This window comes from Galeopterus variegatus, unplaced genomic scaffold (assembly GCF_000696425.1).
Source record: "Galeopterus variegatus unplaced genomic scaffold, G_variegatus-3.0.2 Scaffold10234, whole genome shotgun sequence".
NCBI lineage: Eukaryota > Metazoa > Chordata > Mammalia > Dermoptera > Cynocephalidae > Galeopterus > Galeopterus variegatus.
In genome coordinates this window covers 29,787-30,142 of record NW_007736345.1, presented here as the reverse complement: position 1 = coordinate 30,142, position 356 = coordinate 29,787, and positions in this window count along the sequence as shown.

Here is a 356-nt window from a genome sequence, read left to right as displayed (position 1 = left end):
CTCCGGTGCCCAACCACTTGTCTGCAGTTAGTAGAGGATGCGGATAGGCACTGTTTGGGAACTTCTCATATTTCTGAGCCCTTCATCAGGCAAATTACTTCTTAATCAAAGATAGTAACATCTCAAAGATCAGGACGATGCCTTTGAGTCCGTGGTTTCACAGAGACGGTGCTAGGACGTTACTATCAGGAAGTCATAAGCTTTGCTTAGTCTTTCTTCACTGCGTCCAAGAGCATGCTTTGAGCCCCTGTCCTGTCACTGGCATTGTCCTGGTTGTTGAGGAGGACAGAAAGATGAATAAAGCATAATGCCTGTCCACAAGGGAAGCTCACAGGCCAAACTGGAAAAGTAAACCG